The sequence below is a fragment of the Astyanax mexicanus genome, chromosome 6 (assembly GCF_023375975.1).
Source record: "Astyanax mexicanus isolate ESR-SI-001 chromosome 6, AstMex3_surface, whole genome shotgun sequence".
NCBI classification, from domain to species: domain Eukaryota; kingdom Metazoa; phylum Chordata; class Actinopteri; order Characiformes; family Acestrorhamphidae; genus Astyanax; species Astyanax mexicanus.
Window position 1 is genome coordinate 31150931 of NC_064413.1, and position 13272 is coordinate 31164202.

A 13272-nucleotide genomic window follows, 5' to 3' on the forward strand; every position below is an offset into this window, starting at 1 on the left:
CAATATAAAATATAAAATAAAACAATATAAAAAAAATAAAAGGAAGAAAATAAATTAAATAAAAATGTAAAAGGACAAAAGTAAAGGCAGTTACAAAACAAATCAAAAGATGAAATGAATAAAATAAATAAAATAAAAGGGCTAAATGGTAAAACATAAAATTAGATAAATAAAAACAAAATAATTAAAATGAATAACAAAGTAAAAGAAAAACTCAACTAAAACAGTTACAGGCTGTCTGAAGGTGGTTAGATATTAAAAGTTTAAAATGATTGAGTGACAACAGCGAGCTGAGCTTTAGAGTTTCTTGTAGTGAATTCCAGCTCACTGGTGCACTGTAGCTAAAAGCAGATTTTCCCAGTTCAGTAAAAAAAATTCTAGAAACCTGACAGGTGATCCAGCCACTAGAGCAGGTCTGATAATTAATGGTGTTTATAGAAATCATGGATGAGATATAAGATGGCATATGGCCAGAGAGCAAGTTATAAATGTATATAAGCCAGTGTGTTTCTCGTCGAGCTGCTAGTGAGGACCAGTCTACTTTTTGATACAATCTGTAGTGGTGAGTAGTGTAAGGGTCACCAGTAATGAACCTGAGCAGAATGATATACTGAATCCAGAGGTTTCAGGAACACCCAAACTGTCTCTTACACTCAAAATTGTGTCAAAATGTCTTAATGAATGAATAGAAATGAATAGAAATTCTCAGAAAGTACTTAATAATAAACACTTTACATTTACACTTGTTTCCCAATGGACAGCAACAATTTAAAGATCAAACAAACATGCACAATTACCAAATACATTATGTCAGTATCACACCTGTAATAGTAATTTTGCGAAATTGCGAGACCTTCAGCCGTTGGCTACAGAACTGCACAGCTGTCACTTTCCTGTCTTATTTTATGTGGCACCTTTGTATTGTCAGAAGTCTTTAATCAGACCGTAGGTTTTTGTGACTCACACAGTAAAATGAGCTAAGGGAACAGTTTCTGCCTCCCCAGTTGGGTCATATCCACTTTAGAAGGTGATGATGGTCTACTCGCTCCACTCTGTGCCTCATATGGCTCATATACTAACCGCCCTAACTCTGCCCACAACAACGCAGAAGGTGTGAGGATGATTTCACCTTAGAAACAGAAACTCTGTTCATGGTGAGGATTCCACCTTCACACCTGTGTACACTGTGGGTATGCCAATGTCATGCCCTGTGGCCAGAGAGAGCTGAATTACAGAGGGAAAAAGCTTCCTGATGTCATACAGGCACAAACAAACCGAAGTGTTAGCGTGTGATGTGGGAGCCAAGTACGAGCTTTACCATGAGCAAAACAATTCTGAAACTCTACTGAAGCTCACTACCAGCAACTGGAAAGAGCCCGACAGTGGAACACAGTCCATGTGATGTTTCTCTCTACTGGAACAGTGCTTGCCTGAGCCGCTTAACTGCCCGGTCTCTTGGAGCGCCCTGCAACTTCTGTTTCTCTCTGTTGCCTCTTGCAGAGTCTGCATTTTCTCAAGGTTCTTTGTGGCCTGCCATATTCGATGCTTATTTTCCGTTCTTATTTTATTCCTTCATTGGAGCAGCTCGCGGCTGTTACTTCTCTCGATCCCAGGCTTGAGTAAAAAGGTGTTTCTCTGTCCACAAATAATTTATTACTGCTTATATAGCTTATATGAAATGCTTTATTTGTTTTATTTTGTGCAGACTTCTTTATAGTGTAGATTTAGTAGTATAATCTGGATTCCAGTTTAATTTTTTTCATAGATACAGAATATAAACAGAAGTTTGGGGACACCTGCTCATTCATTGATTCTTCTTCTTCCAATAAGTTCATTTTTTTTCTATTGGCAATACTTCTCCTTCAGTGCTTACAGTTTTCTCCACAACGTTTGAAACATCTACAGCTTCTTGCTTCATTCTGCACACATCTGGGCACATGTAAGACTTCTTTTGCATGGTTAACATGATTTTATATTATTGAAAACATCAGTCGCAGCTTTTGAGTAGTAGTGTGTAATGTTCCACTTGTTGATGACGCAAAAGACCACAAAACGCAGCAAGCTGTGAATGCTCTGACATGCATTTGTGCTTTTTATCTCGGTACAGTTTTCTGGTAGAGCTACACAGCTTTTTTTTTCTTTTCTTTTTTTTCTTCTCCTGAGTGTGAGGGTGTCCCACTAGGCCAACTAAAATATGGTCAAATGTGGTTCTTTTTAAGAGTGAAAAAAACATTAACAGATCAGTCAGATAGAACTGAATAGATATCTGTTTCTGAAGGTAATGAGATGTACTGTACGCGCCTAAACAAACAGAGCATAGGGGATATTCCAGGCTTCACTTCACTACAGCACTGGCATTCAAAAAAAAAAAAAAAAAAAAAAAGAAATCTCAGTGTTTGTTTGTTTGTGTGGCAGGTACCATCATACAGGCGTCCCAGCCCGGGGCACGTTCAACACCTGCGTATTTACACAGCTGGACATTTACAGAGTCTGTTCCAGGTGAAGAACTTTAACATACTGCCTCACTTCACTAGTTAACCCTCACTGCTGGCGAGCTCACAATCGCTGTCATTTCACAACTTTTCACTCTTTGCAGTTTTCGGTCCATCCGCTCCTCTGCCAGAAAAACATCTTGCATGGCTGGTCTGCTTCTAATATAGCTTATGAGGTCTTGATTTGTTTTCCTTGTCCAGAAACCCACATTGCTCCAACTCTGCCCAAGACCCACTCTGTGCAGATTTAATTAGATAACCAAGTGAAAACACTGAATAATTGAAATTGGACATGGTGTTGGCTGGACTGCAGTCTCCTGTGATGTTTTTTAAAAAGCTGTTTTCTTAGTGATACAGAATGTGTGTGAATGTCTGTCTGAGTGTGTCCGAGATGAAGCTGTGAATAGGTCTACCATCAAGCACGATCACAAACTCTATTGAGGCTTTATTACCTTCCTATACTGGTAAAAGTGTAAGTTCCTTGAGGAACCTTTGGAAGTTCTTCACTTTAAAATTGTGAAAGAGCCCCTAAAAAGGTGCATTAACCCATCAGTAAATGTATGTAAGCCCACACTTCAGATCTTCACTCTACTAAGTGCATTTCAAATATATTAAACACAGGTGCATAGGCCCTAAAATAGAACCCTTTGGGGCTCCACAATATATGCTACACCAAATGGTCTCCAAGTATATTACAATAGTTTCCACATTGGGATTATTGCTTAATTTCTAAGAAGAATTTATAGTTTTTTTTTTTTTTTTTCCAAATTGTTATCCCATTCTTTCCCCAATTTACTCGGCCAATTACCCAACCCACTCATTAGGACTTCTCCTATCACTAGTGATGCCCCAACACCAGGAGGGTGAAGACTAGCACATGCCTCCTCCGATACATGTGAAGTCAGCCACCGCTTCTTTTCAAACTGCTGCTGATGCAGTATTTCCGAGTAGCATCAGAGAGTGCTTGGAGGAAAGCGCAGCGACTCAGTTCTGATACATCAGCTCACAGATGCCTTGTGCTGATTGACATCACCCTTTGGAGTGATGCAGGGAAAGAGTCCCATCTACCCACCCAGAGTGAGAAGGGACAATTGTGCTCTCTCAGGGCTCCGGTAGCCGAAGAAGCATTTTAGAAGAAATAAGAAATTAGGAGGTTCCTCCACAGTTTTAAATTGAAAAACTAAAAAAAACAAATCCTACAGAAACTTACACTTTTGACAATACAATTATTGTTTTGTTTTTTGTACTTTAATTTTTGTATTTTTCTTTTATAAAGCGTTTTTTTTTTTTAAGGTTCCTTTAAGTTCCACAGATTCAGAAAATAAAGAACTCCTTAAGGAAATTTTACTTTGAACAGTGTAATGATCAGAAGAGATTATGCTTGATATTGTGGACTATTCTGGCTAATAATCTGATCTGATAGTATTACATCAAGTATTTTGCCCAGACTAAAATCATTTTTTCAATCCAATTGTTCGATCGTAAAATTCCAGTTAAACCGAGGAGTCCATTAGCATACAATTGTGCCACATGAACATTGAATGTAACAGCACGCTTGTGTTATTCTTAGTATCTAAAGCAGCCGCTGCGGTTCACAGATGGCAGAGTCTGGTTTTAGGAGCAGAGTAACAACTGTTTACTCTGGTTTGACCTCAGGCAGAGAGGTGATGTAACCAGAGCTGGTAAATTCCTTGGACAACATCCTCTAATAACAGGGTTTGTAATATTAACATGATCTACTGAGGGAATTAGAACAAGCACGATTCAGGTGCATTTGATTATGAGCTATTCCAGATCTTCATTAGTTATTGGAGGTCGAGAACATTTAGGGGCCCCGTCTGTCCCTTCTGCTTTCTTTTCATCTTGTTCCTAGTCTGCTCGCTTGTTAGACTGATTGGACTGATAGGCAGCCTTGCAGAAGCAATCTTCTGCCAGCAGTAAGTAAAGACTAGTGGGCTGCTGCTGAAATGCAAGGAGGGAAAGATACTTAAAAAAAAAAAAAAAAAGACACTTAAAATTTCCTTTTTTTTTTAAACAGCACAGCTATAGAGATTTATTCATTATTTTCTTTTTATACTATTTTTTCTGAATGGATTTTGCATTAAAAAACAGCTGGAGTAAAAGCAGTAAATAATAATAATGAATAATGAACAAGTTTTTTATTACATATTTAGATAATAAAAATAAACAGAGAAGAAGTATTAATTCAGTGTACACATGCAAAGCAAAACAGAGTTCTCTACAGAAATAACTTTTTGATCTTTATCGATGTAATTGCTGAATTTAGAATATTTCGAAATATTATATAATACAGATTATAGAATATTTTATAATACTTTGTTGTTTTTTTATTGTGTTAGGGGGTGAAACATTTATTATTTTTAGATTGAAATATAAATAATAATAAGACAAAGAAGAAGAGCACATTTTAAAACATATGTTACTTAACATCTCAATTTAAAATATTATAAAATATAATCGGAAATGAAATTCATAGTTTTTTTCCTCATTATTTCAAATTTATAAAATGAATAACAATTGTGTTCTGAGAATGATTATATATTTTCTTAATTTTTCTGGCAATTAATTAATTTACAATTATACAGATATTATGCAAGATAAATTTAATTCAAATTAAATTTGATATAAAAACGTGTAAATCGAGGAGCCGCTCCCATCTCTGTCATTTGTGTTGAGTTTTGTTTTCCCTTGTGAATCAGTCATTAACATTACAGACATCCTGTGGTAAAATGACTTACTAATAGGTCAGAAACATGTGTAGTCCGAGCCATTCGGATGCCTTTTTAAGTGGGTTGAACACTTTTCTAAGCTCTATATGTACACTAAACACATGACATTAACTTCCCCTAAATCAAAGGCATATCTGAAAGAAGGTGGCAGCACTGTTTCTTTTTAAAATCAAATATCATCTTCATCTTCAAAGAGAGAGGAAGAAAATATGCCGTCAAATAGACTTTCTGAGGATTTCACATATATGAGAAGTAGATTTGTCACAGACCAATCACGACTGAAGGACGAAATGAAAAACATTTACTATACAGCCTGCAGCATGAACACAATCGTGCATAAATTCCAGGCTGTGATTTTTTTTTTTTCTATAGGCCTGATTTCTGTTCAGTGTAGAAGCCAGCAGGTTTGTGTTTGAGCAGATGGGAGAGAATTGGCCGTGTTTCTCAAGGGATGAAATTTACTCTGCCATGGAGCCTGGTCCATGTTTATCTTTAAGCTTTATTGGATGTTGATGTTGGCCCAACGAGAGGACCTCTTGTTTAAAGGCTATTTTTAAGGGAAGAACAGTGGGGGTAAGTTCTTGGATTTAAGAGAACTATTCTGCTGTCTCACAGAATTCTGTACAGAGGTAAACCCTATAATCCCCAGTGAGTGAGCTATGTTTAAGTAAGGAACAGTGCAGTTAGTTCCCAAATAATGTGGAGAATAACCACCGAAAATGAGGATTTTAGTCTAAGTATAGGTTTGTGTTTCAGTTATAAGTGGGACAGTTGATCTTTGATATATTCACAGTGGTCCTGTTGAAGTAGAGGACTATTTTCTAACATATGATCAAGAAATTTCATCTAAAAAATGGGATAAATTACATTCCATCCTTAACCCTTTGTTTAAGATATGATTGAGTGACTTTTTGATGAGACTTTTCATAAAACCAAATGTGCAAAAACTATAATAAAGATGAAACCAACGGATTCCCCATGCAAACCTTTACATTCTCACCAAGTAACCATAGAAACAAATGTACAAAACACTTTTTAAGGCCAAATATTATTTTTGCTGTGCTGGGTGTTGAAGGGTTGAATGACATCACGCAGCTCGTGTAAAACACTAGATGAGGACGGCGAGCACCTGAGCGCTGTTTATAGATGACTCATGAGAAAACAAACCACAGGCCCAATTGCCCCTGACTGAGGCTGGCACATCTCGCTCTGTTCGCTATTTAGCGTAAAGCAACATGGACACAGGGGCCCGCGGCAGCCTCGCCTGCTGGCCAGTACAAGCCTGGCTTCTGTGTCCTCAAGTTACCATGAGTAGAACTCAGAGAGCTGACACAGTTGCCACAGCACAGAGATGTGATCCTAACACCCCACCTGGCCTCACCTGTTTGGGGTAAAATCTGTGTCAGTGTAATATGTTTAGACATCACAGGAGATCCTCTTTAATAGGGATTTAATTTCATTTTTCTCCTTACCCTCATGTCTGTCAAACACCTGCTATGCTTTTTCTTCTCCTCCACATTTGTCTTACAAAGAAGGTCAAAAAAAGATTTTGCTGCTTCTTGACTAACAGTGTTGCCAGATCCTCCTACTTCAACCTCTGGAGCTACTGTAGGCCTGGTTTAAAAGGTGTGAACCTGCTGAGTTTCCCCATTGTACATTGTTTTAACTGATTTGAAATAAATCTGAAAGTCTTTACCCCAATTACGAACTTGGTTATTTCACTTTAGATCCGCTGAAGTGAGGTACCGAGGCAATATGGAAAATGGTTCTATGGCTTCTTCTTTTTATCATACGTTGCTTTTGCATTTCTAGAAGTGTTCCTAAACCCATACAGTGATTTTCAATACAGAAAATGCTATTCCTGTCCCTAATGCAGTATCATCTGAGAGCCTAAGATCACAAGCACAGGGATTTCATCAGATTCTCTGAATCTTTTGGCGATATCTTGTAGATTGGGTGGGACATTGAACGTTTTTGCAATGTTTTGCTGAGGAACATTTTCTGAAATTATTCCATTTATAACAATATACTGGAATTCAGTCTGTACACTGAGATGAGGTACAGAGGCTGAATAACAAAAACTGAGAACATTGCAAAAAATTTAAGGTGTACAGTATGTCCTGTGATTGACCTCTTCTTAATATAAACTGTGTGAAATAAAGACACTTAAGCTCATTATCTCTCTCATAATTAAAGTAAGCAAAATTTAATTGTTAACTGTTTTCTTACAATAGGTTGTCTTAAATTATGTATGATGAAACCAGTTAATGCATTTCACACAGAGAAAAAATATAAGAACACATCTAATGTTAAGTAGTGTTATTTCAGTAATTTTTATATCACTGTAATACAGTGGAGGAAACCTGAAGGACTGCAATCAACAGTGTCGCATGTCTAATGGAACTACACCATGGAAAACATTACCATCCACAGTGGATAGTGCAGCGGATGGAAATGATCGTGACCAGCTGTGTCTGGCTAGAATTGTCCGTGTGAACAGAAATCACATCCATTTATCCATTTAATGCAGGAGACACTTCATAAAGATCCCACAGGTCAGGGACAGGACAGGTCTTTAGTTTTCAAAGGACATGGAAAATAATGAGACAGGAACTTAAGTGTTTCCTGTCAGTGGACAGGACTTTTGCTTACTAGATTATTAAAGACTTAATTATCCTAAAAATGTTTAAATTAGATGTAAGAGCTTCTTAAATGTATGAAAGCGTATATGTCGTATAATCTGGAGCTCTGGTAAAATTAAAGAGCATTGTGTTTTAACACATCGAATTTTACAAATGAAATGGTTGGTTGTAGAGCAAGATATATGATATAGGCAGTTGTGGTTGGTGTTGCAATGCTAACACTATATGTTTTCTCTATTTAGTGGATTTTTTATGGATTTTTCTTATGCTACTTGAAGTCATTTAATAGCAGTCATCATATATGCTTGATGAATGAATGTTTCCTTGGTTGATCTTTAACTATTCGCTGGTAAGACAGTTTATGGGAAGATGTTTAGATGGTCTCGAGTTCTGATCCTTCCTACCCAATCCTGTTGCTTTGGAGAGCAATGTGATGATGAACATCCTCTATCAGTGAATGCCATCTCTGCCTCTGTCAGCGGTGTCTCGCATGGTCAGAGAAAGGCTGAATGCTCGGTGGCTCCTTTTCAAAGCATGTGGCAAAAGCATCCCACAAATTCCTTTATTCTCCGTCTTTTGCATGCTATGTTTATGACTCCACTTAGAGTCTACCCTACGTATTCGCCTTTCTTCATATGCTGCAAATGAGGTCAGATTGCAGTGACTTAGAAACCACGGCATTTGGAGCGAAGACCATGATGAAGAAGACACTTCACCTCCTGGGAAAACATTAAAAGTCATTGAGTTTGTGTGTTCTGTAAGGATGTGTTGAAGTATTTATCAGTATGTAGATAATTTAATCAATGTATTAAGCATTTACCCTTTAGTAGAGAACGTCAATGAGTTACGCTGTCTTATTAAAGAAGGTTTTTGAAATAAACTTTACTGATGGATTAATTTAGGCTGATTTGCCTCAAAATTTGACAATCTTGTAAAGTCTTCAGATGTCAGGGTGATCGTAAGCGATGATCTTAAAAGATTCTAGAGTTTATAACACAAGCTTTACTCCCCATGATATCCTACTAGAACAGTCTGGCACCCCTGATCGGGAATCAAACATCCTATAGTGTGGAGTGTGGGGGTGGGTTTGGGGTGGATTCTTTGGTGGTCATCATGACGTTGACCTCATGACTGAAAGACTGTCAGCCAAAGAAAGCTGAGCTGAGCAGCTGTACAGGGTGTATAAATGGTGGATTTAAATAATGTGAACTTCAAACATGGTATTAACAGTAAAACAAGTATTTTTAAGTGCACAGTATACATATATTTATCTTCCTATAGCTATATGTTAAACATGTGTGCAGTGTATATATGTTTGTGTTATTTACACATGTGTGTATTCATCTCCATATCACATTGCAGTACATAAGAAGCCCTGCTGACTTTGCTTTGTTTCACCCATGATTTCATTCATATCCTTTTCTTTTTTCATTGCTTTTTGGCCAGAAATCGCTCACAACTAGCATAGCTATAGTTTGTTTACATCAAGTTTGTAAGAAACTCCCGCAAGGGGAGATGGTGTTGTGTGGGGGGTTAATATGAAAAATGGCTGAAAAATGTGTGGTGTCACGTTTTTAACATCAGTTAAGATTTTTTTTTTTAATCCTGTAGTGTGCGCCAGGCATTAGTCAGAATGAGCCGCATTCCTATATATCTGAGTATCTATTGAAGCTGTTGATGCTGTCGATGCTATCAGCAGATGAACAGATAAGGAGAGCTGAACATTCCATTTTCACAGCCTTTACCTCTTCGCGTGACCTTTTAAAATCAGATCATTTTAATTACAGGTCATAGGGTACATATGTAGAACATCAGTAACTTCAGACATTTTAAAAGGAAAACTGTCAAATGATGGCAAATCATAAGACCTACAACACATGATGAAGACAGTTCTTCCATAATGATTAAAGTGACTATAATAAACACACTCTTCAGTTTGAAGCATTGGGAATAATTCTTTCTGATGAATTATATTAGCTGAATAATGTTTAAGTCATTCAGCAACATGATTTTTTTTCTTACAAAAAATTGAGGTTGCTCTGTTCAACACATCTGGCAGTTTGCAGATTAACAACAGACCCATTATATGAATGGGCTTGATCGGATGACAACAAACAAACTTGACACTGTAAAAACAAACATAACTACTTGCATCACTGACTCCTGGCTAAACCACAGAAAATATCTTTCTGAAATATTGCCCAAGATGTCAGCTTAGTCAGATCACATGGTTTTATTATAACCATCCACAAACACATTTTTAGCCTTATCTTAGCAAATCAAATCAGTAATATGATGGCATTATGAAGTTAATATAGATCACATTTGTACAAACATAAACTCTGTTTTTCTGTAGATTTTTAAAATACTAGTACTTTGCTTTTTGTCAAAAGGTGGATATATTTTACATCATATTGGGCTTTTCTGGAATATCTGCAGATATATTAATGTTTAATGTTCAATAAACGTTCTTCAATTTTTGTAGTTGTTTGTCTTTGTTTTTTTTTCAGTATTTCAGTATTATACAAAAATTTTCATTTTGGTGCCTCCCTATTAAATATTTATTCTTTACATTTATCCGCTTATTTATTTGCTTATTTTTAGTTTAATTCTAGGCCCTCTGGTCTAGATGAGATGAGATCTGCATAACTAAGAAATAATGTTACTATAGAACTACAGTCTAAAAGAGTTGAATTTTGACTTTTTGACCGTGATTCCGCTAAATTATTTCTCTGCAATATTGTATAATGGCCATGGAATAGCCAGAACAAAGCCAGAACATATGGAGGTATACCATAAAGAATATGGTAACACTGTTCTCTCACGATGATCGCACTCTTTCAAGACCAGAAAGCATTTCTATATACAGTTTAGTACTTTAGAAACAGCATTTCTAAAAAAAAAAAAAAAAATCTGGTACTGTTGCATAATGCTTCATACTTGTCTTGATTTGACTTGACACAGTTAAAATTCTTTTTTATTTTATTTATTTACAGCTTATTCCATGAAAGGAAATACAAAACAAAGAATGCACTAGTAGTATTGTACACTCAGTATCACAGTTAATTAGAAAACAGCACAAAAATAAATATATCTTTACTATAAGTGGAAAACTGCATTTTTCTATCAACAGTAGTCTTCCCAACTATGGTGTTGCGTTGTAGAGATGACTGATTTTGTGGTGGCTCAGATAGGATGAAACAAGGTCACATGTAATGGAGAATACACAGTTTTTTCCCTTTCTGAAAAGAATGAGTAGTATAAATATCACTGCACACTATGTTTACAGATAGAAAGTATAAAGCATATATTTATTCTTGTGGGGAGGACAGAGCAAAGCATGGTTACCATGAAAATGCCTGCCAGCACCTCGGAGGCCCACTTGGAGTAAAGCCCCCTCTTACAGAAGACATACTGCCCTTCTGACACAATAAGGCCTTTTTCAGTTAGTGCAGTGGAATGCTGCATTTTAATTTTGATATTAATCTCAGTATCTCTTTCAAATCTTGTTTGGGTAGACCAGTCACTGAGACAGCAGTAATATCCGGCAGTAAATACCTGTCTACAACATGATGGCGTTCATATAAAGGTACTCTGCAGACCATTGTCTGGGGATAACACCCCCCCACCTATAGGGGTGTGTGGGCCTGTCTCTGGGGGGAAGATTTGGGAGGGACTAGGGTCTTCTAAATTCCTCAATGGGAATCTTGTAGGCAAGCAAGATTTCCTGAGTAATTCTCTGAAAATAGTGTTTAATCCATTGAAGCCACCCCCCCAGAGAGCTCAACAGACTCTCTGCGGACGGCAAACTTTATCCTGCTCATAGAGAGACAGACACACACACACACACACACTCTACACTGAAGTTTAAACACCAATAAGAACACACAATTAATCTTAAATAAAGCTATACACGATTGTCATTGTGCATTGTTTTGTGTACTATTAAGATGATAAAAACTCTTTAAACTTTAAATTGTGAAGTTTTTCTTTTTAAGTAAGTTGACAGGAAGTTTGTTCTAACCCATCATTAATAACTTTAATAGAGGAGCACAGTCAGATTATGTACACCAATAAAAAGATGACACCTGTAAGCTTAACTACCTTTATATTTTTAAGTAGATAGTTTTAAACTTTAAACTAAAAATGTTTTGTTATATTTACACCCCCAAATTTTACATAAACCTGGTCCACTTAAAGCAGTGAATAACATTTTTGTGAATTGATCACGTCAAAATGCAACAGTCACAGTAGAATATCACACTGTTGATACTTGTAAAACTGGAGCACAGCACATACATATCAGACTTATTATCAGGTCATCAGATTTCATGTTGCTGCACAAACAAGACTTTGTGACTGTATTTTTTTCTGTAGTTTTTATTTCCACAGACAGGGAGCTGAAATTGAAACACAACAAAGTGAAAGCAAACCTGGATCTGAGCTGAGCTGCCAACACACAACAGGACTCAAAAGAGAGGAGTATAAGACCTGGGGAAGAGAGTGGATGCTATGACATTTAAACTTACCTGACTAAAGTCTTATGTTGCTAATCCAGGGGTCCTACCTATCCCAGAAGTTTAGGGAGCATCCTGCATTTATATAGGGGCTTTCTAACTACATTATGCAAATTATGCAAATTAATAATGCAAATTATGAACAATATCCCATTAATCAATCACCACCAACGCCCACCCCTTGCCAATAAATAAGAAAGGTGCATCTCCATCTAACCACATAGAAAAGCCAACAAAAGCACAGCAAAACAAAACAAGGCAACACTATCTCTCTAAATAATTCCAGTGGAAAGTAATCCCCATAGTGATGATAACTTGTTAAAACCTCAAAACCAGTGCAAAAAGTACAATGCTTATTATTTTAGATGTGATTTGCTCTTCATTTTTCTCACTCAGCTAGTTTTAATACTAGACAAATGACAATAACTTGAATAACTTAACTTAACATCTGCTATTCACCTGATTTTCCATGAAAACAATGGATAGGCCATCTTTGTTTACTTTGTGTCAGAACATCTGGTGCTACAGTCTGTTAGGTAAGATTAGCCTAGCTAGAAATCTTTGCTCTAAATAGCTCAAGAAAATGTTAGGCCTGTAGGAGTGTTGGGTTAAAACAATTCTAAAAGAAATTCTATCATAAAAGAAGAAGAAAAAAAGACATGGCAAAAGAAGGTGAAATATGATTGTGTTCTCACTTTCATTTGTTCTCAACTGCTCGTATTTAAGTCTCATATCTATTGCCACCATTAGATACTACTAGGAATGGTAAACTAATTTGCATAATATGAGACAGACTACTGCTATAGCTGTATTTTTTTTTCTTGGATATTTTGGTATCACAGTCCCTTAAATGAAAAAAATATATTATTGA